The sequence below is a fragment of the Montipora capricornis genome, chromosome 5 (genome assembly GCF_036669925.1).
Source record: "Montipora capricornis isolate CH-2021 chromosome 5, ASM3666992v2, whole genome shotgun sequence".
Classification (NCBI taxonomy): Eukaryota; Metazoa; Cnidaria; class Anthozoa; order Scleractinia; family Acroporidae; genus Montipora; species Montipora capricornis.
This window is the reverse complement of record NC_090887.1, coordinates 27,319,478-27,331,778: the sequence shown is the minus strand read 5'-3', so window position 1 is coordinate 27,331,778 and position 12,301 is coordinate 27,319,478.

Here is a 12,301-nt window from a genome sequence, read left to right as displayed (position 1 = left end):
ATCATTCTTAACTTTGAGTAAGGCCGTCTCGGTGCTGTGTTAATGTTTATACGCCGATTGAAGCTGAGAATGTAAATCATTGGCAGTCAGATGCTCCATAAACTTCTCAACCCCAGCCCTCTCAGACAATTTAGAAATATAAGAGAGGTTACTGACTGGACGGAAATTTTTGAACGCAGAGTCCAAACCAGGGTTCTTGAGAGATGGTAACACAAGCTGCTCTTTTCAGGCCTCAGCGAATCGTCCAGTGTCAAAAGAGAGGTTAATCAGTTTAGTGATAACTGGCAGTAGAACATCCAGCAACTTGAGAACGATGGGAGTGGGAATGGGGTCGAGTTGACAAGATTTGCCCGCTGCTTTACTAATCAACAAGCGCACTTGTTCTTGAGAGAGAGTCTTGAAACCGGTAAACCGTTCTTTCAGGCATGTAATGTCAGTAGCAGGTAGAGATGGTACAGATGATGTAGATGAATTAGCTAAAGACGCGTTTATATTCTCAATCTTCTGTGCAAAGAAAATTCCAAAATCATTGGCAAGCCGAACATTGTCAACACGAGGAAACGATGCAGTGTTAGTGTCACTCAACAGGTACTTTGTAACATTAAACAGTTTTCTCTGATCAGAACTGAATGCTTCCTGTAGGTTCTTATGGTTTAGTCAAGTTTGCAACGTTACACCGATGCTCAAGTACTCAGCAATCCTAGGCCTAACTTGTAGTTACGCTTCATTTATGCTTTTAATTTTATACATCATCTGTCACGCAAGTAGATACCCCGAAGTGTTTGCGGCACTGTGTTTGGTTCGGGGAATACGTTTCCATTTTTCCCACAGGGTTTTTGGTTTTTTGTATCCAGCAACGGTATTGGTTTTTTATTTTCCTTGCTGTATTATCTGGGAAACATGACTTTTTTATTTACTTTAGGTTCGCCAATAGTTGTGGCTTTCATCCAATATTCACGAATAACTTCAATGTAATGTTACGACGGTGTGCGGTGGAGACTTCAAAAATAAACCTAATGCTATTTCTCTTGCGTCTTTTGCGTGGTGAAGCAGAAAGTCCTTTGCCGTCCATCGGTTGCTGAAAAAAAAAATACTGGATGCATTCTCCCTACCTAGATAGAATTGAAATTTAGTGTTGATAAAATTAAGTGTGGGACCCACCATCAGTGCGGATTCGATATTTATACAAAGACACTTGACCAGCCGCAGCCAAGGAACTTACTCGAGCGAGGAAGAGGGAGGACCCTGGAAACGAGGATGTAAAATGATCTATTTCTAAATGAAATGCCAGAGAGTCTGAGAAAACACCCTCCGCATTTTCCGATCTCATACTTACTACTTGAGCAACTGCATTTTAATAATTTAATTTGGCATTAAAGTCAAGATGTTGTAAGGCTATTGTTTTTCGCTTCCCTTGGGAGCTTCGAGGATAGGTGGGCCGTAATTCAGCGAGCTATCCTCGCCGGAATTGATATTTTAATGCCTGCAAAGCAAGTGCGCGTGCGCCCAGCCGACGCGTCATGAGTGATCCCGAGACTTAGGACAGTGCGATTTCTACTGTGTTCAAGCATTACAAAAATTTAGTAAACCGGGAGGGGAAAACTTGTAGAGTGATGCATTATGAGTCCAGGATACAACATCTCAAGGATGAACATCCCTAAAAGATGGTGGGACGAAATGAAGCGTCTGAGTGTAGCAAAGGCCAAGAATGGCGATTTGTGTAGTTGAATTAATTCAGATCACTTCTTAGACCTTTCCCAAGTGGTGCAGACTAACTTGGTCAATTGAGCCTTCCACGAACCGCTAGTGGAATATAAGTTGCCACTTCTGCTTGAAAGTCTCTCTGTAGGGAATATTCCATGTGTTTCTGTAGAAACCGCTTAAAGGACGCTACCAAAAGTCAACCACACTAAAGCTGCCGGACCGGACATGACCCCGAAGTTGCTACTCAAGGAGTACGCCGATATCTTGGCCTTCCGATTACGGAGATTCTAAATGCTTCTTATAGACAACACCGCCTCCCACCTGTGTGGAAAATGGCCGATGTCACACCCGTGTCGAAAAAGTAACCAGTTTTGGATCTGAAGAAATATTGAGACCTATTTCTCTAACGCCTTGTATCTCTAAAGGGGGAGAAGGATTCATTGTAGACGACTATCTCAAACCTCCTGTATTAGACGTCATTGATAGTAGCCAGTATGGGCTAGAAATCCTCAACTACTTTGGCTTTGATAAGCACGATGGATACATGTTCCCTGAAGACTGACGGAAACGGAACGACTGTAAGGACTCTACTCTACTATATTAGTCAACAAGTTACGTAGTTTAGACGTACCACGTGGTATAGTTAATTGGATCATTGATTTTCTGTCTAATCGATTTCAAAGAATCAAACGAGCAAAAGGTTGTTTTTCCAAGTAGGGACTGGTCGCTCCCTGGGTACCGCAGGGTATCAAATTGGGCCAAGGCTTTTGGTATTAATGATAAATGATTTAGATGTAAACATTCCACCTTTTTGGAAATTTGTTGATGAAACCACAGTATCCGATGTCGTAGCCAAAGGTAATACCAGTAAGGGGCAAAGTATAGTTAATCAGGTTATTGAGTGGTCCCATGTGAACACAGTGCAACTCAACCCCGAAAAATGTAAGGAGCTCCGAATTTCGTTTGCCCGGAGCCCAGTTGAACTGGACACGGATATTATCGATAGGAAAGAAGTAGAAGTTGCAAGTACCGCCAAGTTATTGGGACTTACTATAAGTGCCAAGCTAACTTGGAATGCGCACATTAAGAAAGCTAGCTTAAGAAAGCTAGTATATAAGCGATTTTTTTTTTTCTGAAGCATCTCAGTGGGCCGGAATTCTAATCCTTGAATATGATTGGCTGGTAACGAGCTCTTAGGGACGGTCCAGCTTTCTCTCATCCGGACCGGTTTCCCCGTCCGGAATTCGCGGGAAATCAATCTTCCATTCTTTTTATTTTTTCACTAGGACGCGACGAAACGTTGGATCTTACCTTTTAAAACGCAAGTATTCGCTTACTAACTAAACTTCGCAAAAAGAAGAAAACACATCAGCAATGGAATAAAAGGCCTGGTCATTCTTCAAAAAGGCGAGTATTCACATGATTTTGCCGACAACACTTTGCTGGCTTGCTGTATTACGTGTTGTTGGTTTTCTAGGACTGTTGACAAGCCGTTGAAATGAAAACGAATTTCACTGCCGAGCAGTAGATAACGCGAAATACACCTTCTATCAATATGGAAATGAAAGACTCTTTCATTTATTTCGGGAATGTAGCCAAAGCCGTTGTTTTGGAAAATTGTTTTTCCATGGAGGCAGGGCTGTAAGATTGTTAGTAAAGAATACACTTTTCAGGTAAATAATTGCTTGGGACTGAGGCCAGATACCTCTAAATACAGTTTGCAAATTAAGTTTTGTTTTTTGATAAGCAAACATTTCATTTGGCTGTGTAAATTCAAAGAATGGAAGCCGACTTTTTAATAATACTTACGACATCTAAAATATATTTATAAACTAGAGAAGGCCGATACAACAACACGAAAGAAATATGATCCGCTATTGCTTTAAAAAAAATTAAAATAATGTAAAAAATTAAAAAACAAAGAAACAGCACCTTGTTCTCCAACTGTACAGTTAATTCCCATCTAGATCTTGTGAAGTATAAATTGTCGCCCCTATCAAAACCAATAGCTCCTCTTTTTTTACTATTTTGTAAACTTATTCCATGCGCGTGGGTGTGTTTGTGGGTGTGAGTCTGGGTGGAAGGAGGTGAGGGTGCTCGTGCGTTACATGTAAACATGTCCGGCAGTTGTTGTTTATGTCATTCTTTGTTTAATAGCAATTAAAAATACTAAAAAGAGCAGTTTTTTTAACTCGGTTTTTTGGTTGACCACCGTTACTTTCTTTGAAGTTATATTTCCTAATCTCGCTCTATATTGCTTTGCGCACCGAAACTCGGTTCCAAACATTTCAACTCGAGGCTCGGGGTGCGAAATCTGTAGTCTATGGCCAATATGGCAGCCACGCGAAGAAAGCCCATACGCAAACAAACACATCACAACGCTCTGGTTTTTCACGTTGTTGTTTTTCTTGAACTGTTGACATGCTGTTTAACTAAGAGGCCTTTTTTGGTTGACATCCGTTATTTTCTTTGGAGTTTTATTTTATAATCTCTTCATTTAAGAAACTTGAAGTACAGATTCGTAGCTAAAACAGTCAGAAAAAAAATCGCAGCCCTGTGCAGTTTGCATGAACTAATGTCAATGCCAACAAGTTTTTTCTTGTGTAGTTTTCTATGTTTTGCACTCCTTTGTAAAGGACTTGACGGAGAACAAAGATAACTCCTTGAAATAATAAGATATGAAGGCAGAGACTGAGATGTTACGGTAATTTTCACATTTTTTTTTCCTTCGGTTTTAAGAACTCTTATTTCATTTTCAGCAAGACAAAGCATTTTAATACATTGAACATTATTGGCCTGCTTGTACGAATTTTTCAAACATCATTGTTTAGTTTGTTTCGATCATTTCTCTGTGCTTGCTATAAATATAGCTGTTTTTTTTTTGCACCTCGGGCACAGTTTTTCCCTGTTGATCATAGCCATTACGATTTTCTCAAATTTGATTGGCGCCTTAATTACCTATTTTTTTACTAATTATTGTGTAGGCTTGAAATTGGACAGTGAAATCAGACAGTTACATCCGCCAATCATATTAAGTGCACTCAGCTTAATCCACCAATCACAGAATTATCACAATAACTATAGCAACAACCACTTACCCTACCAAAACTGGGGATTTTCCAAAATGGACAAATTTGTAACATTAGACAGTGAAAAAGGAATGCATTAATTTTGTTTCCTCCGAAATTGTAATTGTTTATTTATTTATTTATTTTTTCCTAGTACAGCTCAAACGCACGAAATTACCCTCAACAGATCGAGTTCTTTTCTGCATTTACGTGCGTAAGGTCCCTAATTGATTATGCCTTTTAGGTATTTTATAACGCCTTGCCGCGGTATCTCATCAACGAGCTCGTTCGCATTGAGAAAAAGGAGTTATTATATACATACCGAGATTTACACTCCAAAGAGGATCGAGATAAAGATAGTCTCTTTGCGCTAGAGAAGCCAGCTGATTGGTCATACGGTTTTCTTCACTAGTGAAAAACGACGTATCGACGCTCTGATTGGCTATATCGTTATTTTTACTAGTGAAAAATTGTTGTATCAGCCTTTTGATTGGCTAATATGATGTTGAACTTTGGCGCGGGTGGCCTGTGCACAGATTTGTAAACATGGCGACCGACTGGTGTATGGTTTTCAAAGTTTTTGATCTTTTATTGCTTAGTTTTCTCCACAAAAATACTTCAGAAGATCTTTAAAAGTTTTAAAAGTGCTCAAGCGAGGTATGGAAGGTATTTTGCTATTTGTTTAGGGCTTTTGTTCACGATCGGTGGTTTGATAGCCTCACCATTAACACTTACCTCGTTAACTTTATGATCTCTGTACTTATATAATAAACAAATTACTTCATGATTGGCTCGTTTGCACGATTTTTATTACTCACTCGTTGTGAAGGATCGTTAAACTCACTCGTTCGCTTCGCTCACTGGTTTGTTTACGCGATCCTTCACAACTCGTGAATAAAAATCGTACGCACTCACCAACCATGAAGTAATCTATATATCTCAATCATAATGCGCAGCACGACATACAATAACGCATGCGAGTTTCTTGGTGTAACACCAATGATGGATCATATTGATTTGTCATGTGATAAGCTTTTCCACAGCATCGCATCAAATAAAGATCATAGGCTGGACAGCTTACTTCAGCTATTATATAAGTACTCAAGGTACAATTTAAAGAACCTTAGTCTTACAATATGCCACATGTCCGCACCAATAGGCCAAAGAACTCTTTTATACTTGCAATGGCGCGCCAAGCAAATCGAATTTTGTAGGTTTTTTTTTTTTTTTCAGTGGAACTTGTAACAATCATTGTAGGTATTTTCTTCAATATATGTAGTCATAGTTGTAAGAAATGTAAAAAGGTTTCATTATAATGGTTATTGTTTACTAGATCTCTTTTAGAAAAGTTAGCAACTATATTTTGATTATTAATGTAATTCTTATAAATTTTAGTATGTAAACAATTGCGTAATTCAGCCTATGGGGCTGCAATGTGAATTTAATAAACAATTACCTTACCTTACCTTACCTTACTCTAGTTTTACAGATTTCGTTGGTGATATAACAATATAACAAATGGCAAAATAACGCCAAAATTTTTGTAGTTGTCTTTTTTCCGGATTTTGGTGTCTTAGCAAACTAGTGAGATCGCTTGCAAAGTGCACAGCTGTCATTATTTATCAAGAGCGGGAGAAATAGCGACATAAATAAAATCATTACTAGAACGTATCGGCTAATTAAGAATTCCTTCGATATCTTGCTATTTCCAATACTTGAAAAGTAATGACTGTTTTTGCCATTAGCAAAAAACATGTTTATCATTGTTGTTATAATTATGCGCTTCTTCGTCACAAAAATGGAGACCCCACGCAAGGTGAAATAGGGGCTTTCGTAATACGACAAAATCCAAACTAAAACGATGGTGTGGAACGTCAGTTAAATGGAGGCCAATTAAGGATCAAACACAATTCAATTGAAGAGCTAAAAGAGTTGTTACTGTTGACATTTAATTTAAACAGCTAAGAGTCACTAATTAAGAGGCAATCCGTCTAAGAATCGCCTACTCGATCTGGATCAAAATTTAGATTTCGTTCAAATATTTTCATAAAATAAGGTTAATACAGGATCTCAGAAAACGCATTTCTTTCGTTCTTATCCTCAGTACCAGGAAACATCAAAATAGCGCTTTCGCGAAGCCAAAATTTGCCTGATTTCGCGATCGATTGCTTGCTTCTCTGCTTGCTTCTTCTCAGGTATTTTTTATAATAATAATAATAATAATAATAATAATAATAATAATAATAATAATAATAATAATAATAACGGTTTAAGATCAGTACATCCATGGTATTGCTCTTCGCCTGATATAAGAGTAAAATAAGGAAATTAAAAATTTACATATATCTGAATTATGAATTTATAAAAAAAACTAGGCAATAAATTACTCTGCCATATTCCGGCAGCGCTCCTTTAAAATACATAATGTTTGCTTACTGAAGGATTTAAAATTATCACAGCATTTAACATTAGATGGCAGAGAGTTGAAGAGGGCTGCCGCGCTATACTGAAAAGTGTCCGAGGCATCAGGGAATAACTAGATTCATGGTACTTGATGACCGTAAGTTTGTAGCATGTCTTACTTGCTCAAGCTGGAGGTTTCTGGGCGGTCTTTAGAACGTGCTATTCTCTACGTTCTTTCAGAGGCAACCAGCCTAACTAAAGAATAGCGTCAATATTGTTCACATAGTGTCCAAAAACAAAACTGGTTCCCGCAAACTGGATGCGGTGTAACCTTTTTAAAAGGCAATCAGTAATTGGATATAATGTTATATCATTAAAGTCTATGCGAGATAGAACCAGACATTCAACTAAATGTTTTCTAAGATGGTAGTTTGTAAAGTTCTTGATTTTCCTCAGCGCAGCTAGGACACCATAACAAGATGAAGCGAGATGCTTGACATGATCATCCCACTTCAGGGTGTCAGCATGTGAACCCCAAGTAGTTTAATAAAGTGAACACGCTCGATGTGTTTATCTCCTACAGATAAATGTATAGGACGTTCAGCCAGAGAATGGTAAGACATGTGAGGAGTTGAGAACAACGTGCACTTAGTCTTACGGTTCAGCGCCAGGATCAGACGCCAGATGGTCAGCGGGTGAGCTGGCAAGATGGACGTCTAAATTTAAGCTCCTCTGTCTTTGTTCAAATTTTACAGCCTAATCACTTTGTACATACAAGTTTTTGTTTTCGGAAGACCCATTATACGTAAAGAAAATCAAACGTTGGAAGCGCAGGTGGAGACTTTAACTGCCGAAATGGACAAGCTGAAAGTGACCAATCAGCAGATGGAACCACCCAGCTCACGTCAGAGCATCGAAGCTTCTCTTAACGCGGGGGCTCCATCAAGCCTAGAATTTCTTAGCAAAGAATACGTTGACTTTGGTGAGTTTTGTCAACATGCTCAGGGGGAAATACAGCGATTAAATTCTCGCCTACTTGAGATAAAATCTAAGGTTGACACGATCGGGAAAGCAATCGAAGACCTACAAGACTATAACTACCAGTTTCACGTTAAAATTATAGGACTTCAGAAACTGGTTCTCCTCAATCTGCCAAGACGACAAGCGACCTCTGTGTTGCCTTGTTTAATTTAATGGGCGCTCATGTGTCATTGCACGATATTTACATTGCCCACCATGTACAAAGCCACAAACAAATTGGCGGGCCAAAACCGATCATCTGTAAATTTGTCCCACGTCTAGCGAAATATGAAGTCATGGCTCGACGGCAAGACGTGTGCAAAGTGCGGGATCCAGTGACGGTTGGTCTCTTTGACAGTGTGCGAATTTTTGATCACTTAACTCCAAATCAGCAACAGATCTTTTACGAAAGCCAAGAAGTTCAATGATCGCCATAAACTTCAATACTGCTGGGCAAAAAACTCCAACATCTACCTGACGAAGACGAGTGAATCTCGGCCAATCAAGCTCACGAAAATCGACGATCTACAGCAGCTGGAGGAAGATATCGTATCTTCCTTGTAATCTACCAGCTGAGTGATTTAGTTTTAGTTAAGTATGAGCTATATTGACAATTTGAAATTAACTAAATGGCTTTTTCGCGATTGGCCGTATTATGATCTTAACTTTCTTTCCTATTATGGTCAATTTAATATTAATCTTTTACTGGATAACTTACCAACTAAGAGAAATCTTGAAAGCTGACTAACTAGTGTAGTGACCTATACTTGTTTAGTCTAAACACAGATAGTGATCTTGAAGTAAAAAACGTGAAAAAAAGTGAAAAAAGAGTTTTCAAAGGTTTGGGATTGGCTAAATGCAAATAAACTAACGCTTAATGTTAAGGAGTCATTCTTTGTTATCTTTCACCCAAAAGGACGAGGACCAAAAGGATCAAAAGGTTAATCATCAAGTTGAAATAAAATTAACAGACAACAATACTAACTCTTCTACTTATTTTGAACAGAAAGAGTATGTGAAATATTTAGAAATTTTGATTGACAATCATCTCACGTGGAAACCACATATTGATTATGTCACTACCAAAATTAATAAAACCATTGGTGTCATCGCGAGACTAAGGCATCAATCAATTATTATATTGAAATAAAATTAACAGGCAAAAATACTAAATCTTCTACTTATTTTGAACAGAAAGAGTATGTGAAATATTTAGGAATTTTGATTATAATCATCTCACGTGGAAACCACATATTGACTCGGACTATGTCACTACCAAAATTAGGAAAACAACTGGTGTCATCGCGAGACTATGGCATTTTGTTCCTCAGAGTACTTTGCTCAACCTTTATAGATCCTTAATCTTTCCGTATTTGTCTTATGGTCTTATAGCGTGGGGTCAAGCTTCTAAATCAAATTTAAATAAGATGCCACAGAAACGTGTTATACGCCTTGTTCATTTCCTCCTGTACAGAGATCATTCTCTTCCTTTTTTTGTGTCATCTAATATTCTACCGATTGAGCTACTTTACTTTGAAACAGTCTCCGTCTTCATGCATGATGGTTCGAATGATACTGCACCGGAAAACCTCTGCGACGCCTTTACTCGCTCCAGACAAATACACTCACATAACACCAGATCAGCCTCTGCTGGAAATTTTTATGTTAAACCGTCTCGATTAAACCTCGTATGCGGAATTCTGTTGCTAGATTTGGAACTTTTCCGTGGAATTCTCTGAGTACCACTACACCTAAACTTACTTGCAAGCAGTTTAAGAGAAAAAGCCATAGTACACTTATGAATATCCTCGCTGCTAAGGATAATTATATCGATTCGGCATCTCTTCTTCAAATGACACGCGGTTTATGACATGCCTTCCGGTGTTAATTGCTCCTGTGCCTGAAATAGCTAATTTTGCATGTTTATTTATCTATTTATTTATTTTATTTACTTAAGTACTTATATTTTAATTATTCATGTGCTGTATTAACCTTTTTATTCATATCTTGTTCTAGACTCTCAATAAATCGATGTCACTGCACGCCGTGATTAGCTACATACATACATACATACATATATATATATTTATCTATTTATTTATTTATTTACTTAAGCATTTATTCATGTGCTGTATTAACCTTTTCATTCATATCTTGTTCTAGACTCTTAATAAATCGATGCCACTGCACGCCGCGATTAGCTACATACATACATACATACATACATACATACATACATACATACATACATACATACATACATACATACATCTATACATACATACATACATACATACATATACTATTTGTTAAGGCAGGTCAGTTTGCGGCAATCTCAAGGCTGGTGTGGGCCTGCCGTCAACTTAATTAAAATCTATATTTATAAAACCTTAAATGAAAATAATATAAACTTCTAAAATTTAAAAACTAAAAATATAAAGAATCTGATTTTTTTATATTATCAGACAGGCCTCTTTTTCGAATTGAATTTGGTCCAGTATCTTTGAAGCCTGTCTAAGTTTTTGTTTACAAAGTTGATAGGATTCCAAACAATGGGCCCTCTATACCTTGAAGTGATTAATGCGCCTTAAATTATAATTAGTATTAGTGTTGCGTGTTTCGAATAGGGCTGTGAATTGATCAGGTAAACTATTATGATAGACCTGGTACATTATAGAAGCGAGCCTACGCTTGTAAATATAGACTAGTGGTTTCCATTTTACAAGGTCAAGAACGTCAGTGTCAGGAGTTTCGGTAGGGAGTTTGTGGACTAGTTTGGCTGCTTTCAGGTGCAAATGTTCCCAAGTATAAAATGTAGATGGTGAGTAAGATCCCCAAATAGCGATGCAGTAAGTGATGCTTGGTAAAATCCCTTTGAAATATATTTCTTCCAAGACACTTGAGGGAAGGGCTTTAAACTTTTTCAGGAATTTTAGCTTTCCTCCAAACTTAGTGTGCAGTGCTTTAACTGGGTTTCCAGTTCAGTTTATAGTCGATTTCAACCCCTAAGCAAGTGGATTTAGTGGTGAAGTGAATGTAAGAATTTCCGAACATAAGAGGTCTCAATGGACCAACAAAAGCATGGCTGGAAATCAGCATAGCCTCAGTTATTTCAGTGTGAACAGTCAGATGATTCTTACAGCACCATACTCTGAAGTCGTTTAAAATGTGGTTTAACGCATCAATAGTTTCTTCAACCTCTTTCCCAATGTAATCGATAGTAGTGTCATCTGCAAACATATGGATACATCCGATTTCGGACGAATTTGGTAAGTCGTTGACATATATTGCAAAGAGTCTGGGTCCCAGTAGAGAACACCGATGGCAATTTGTCGTAGCTTTGATTTTCCGCCGTTGACATTGACATATTGGGATCTTTCATGAAGATAGCTTGCAATCCACTCGTGGAATACACAAGAGACTCCTAAGTCTGACAATTTGGAGTTAAAGATGACATGATCTTAAAGTCGACAAAAAGAACACCAACTTTATAGCCATCGTCAATTGCCTTTTTCCATGTTTCAGTTAAGTACAAAAGTAGTGATTCAGTGACCTTTCTTATAAATGCTATTTTCGGGCAGTGTCAATTATGTATGTAAACCACTCAAATGCGAAATAAAGTTGTTGTTGTTGTTGTTGTTGTTGTTGGATAGAGTCCTGGGACCAGTTTGTGATACTTGCTAGAGTCTCATTCATGTCCACAGCTCTTGAGTCTAACTCCTTAACATTAAAGTGGCTGTACAGTGAGGTGTCGTCCGCATACTGGACGCATTCCATCGATGGTGGAGTGACCTCCTGTAAATCTGACACACGTATGTTAAATATCATCGGCCCCAGAATGGACCCCCTGTGGAACGCCATACAGAGATGACTGGTACGAGGACATCCTATCGCCGATCTGCACGAACTGGGAGCGGTCAGATAGATAGCTCAGGAACCACTTGAGAGAGGGTTTTGAGAAACCGAGCTCGTAGAACTTCACGATAATAATAATAATAATAATAATAATAATAATAATAATAATAACAATAATAATAATAATAATAATAATAATAATAATAATAATAATAAGCGATAACCGTCGGAGCAACCTAAACAGTATTCAT